This window comes from Micropterus dolomieu, linkage group LG07, assembly GCF_021292245.1.
Source record: "Micropterus dolomieu isolate WLL.071019.BEF.003 ecotype Adirondacks linkage group LG07, ASM2129224v1, whole genome shotgun sequence".
Lineage (NCBI taxonomy): Eukaryota > Metazoa > Chordata > Actinopteri > Centrarchiformes > Centrarchidae > Micropterus > Micropterus dolomieu.
In genome coordinates, this window is record NC_060156.1 from 20762199 (window position 1) to 20763150 (window position 952).

Consider the following 952-nt stretch of genomic DNA (forward strand, 5'->3'; position numbering starts at 1 on the left):
AGGAAAAACTGTGAACAATTGAAATCTTTTATGTTAAAATGCTTAAAGAGGTGGTATTATGCTTTTTGGCTATTTTCTTCTCCTTTATTGAGTTATATCTTTTTTGTGCATGCAATAGGTTTGCAAAGTGAAAAAGCCCAAAGGGAGTTCCCATCTCCCACAGAAAACACTGCTCTGAACTGCCTGAAAACATGTCGTTGTAGTACAGCCGTTTCTCTTTCATCCTTGTGACGTCACAGGGATGAAAGCAAAATGTGCATCATATAACGCTAGCCAAGCAGCTAGTCCGACACGGCCTCAAAAACACCGGTGGAAAACCACTGAGCTGCAGCACACACCTCTCCTCTCCCTTCCAAACATTAGCTACCCTCCAGGCAGTCAGTGGACATGAAGTTGTTACTGTGATGTAGAGACAGAGCTCAGTTATAACTTTATGGATGAAAGATACATTTGTTACAGTAACTCACCACTCTACCTTGCTATCATCTGCTCACAAATTCCCTTTCTTACAACTGAAATCCACCAGGCCGCGAGCTCTCTTCTGAGTTACGTGCATGCTACTTGTCCGAGCGGACATAGTTGGGAGAGAGAGAGAGAGGGGAGGGAGTGAGTTGCGGGACAGTTGCATTGTACAGCACCAGAAACCGTAAAGAAAAGAACAGAAAGTTGTGAACACTTTATTATATAATTCGGGAGAAATGTGACCCGTGAGAGGACAATGAAAATGGGAGTCTCCTGCGAGCTAACCGGAGCTTTGTTGCTCCTTATTTACATCTGTAGCCTGCAACAGCGTGCTGCGTGTGACGTTGTGTTATTCTTCTGCGCATGCGGGTCACTTTCAGGCCATGGACAGTTCACACTGGAGTCTGATATGGGCCACGTTAAATTATAATGTGAACTGTCAAACAAAAAAAATCGATCTGGGATTGAGCATTAAGGCCTGCAGTCTGAA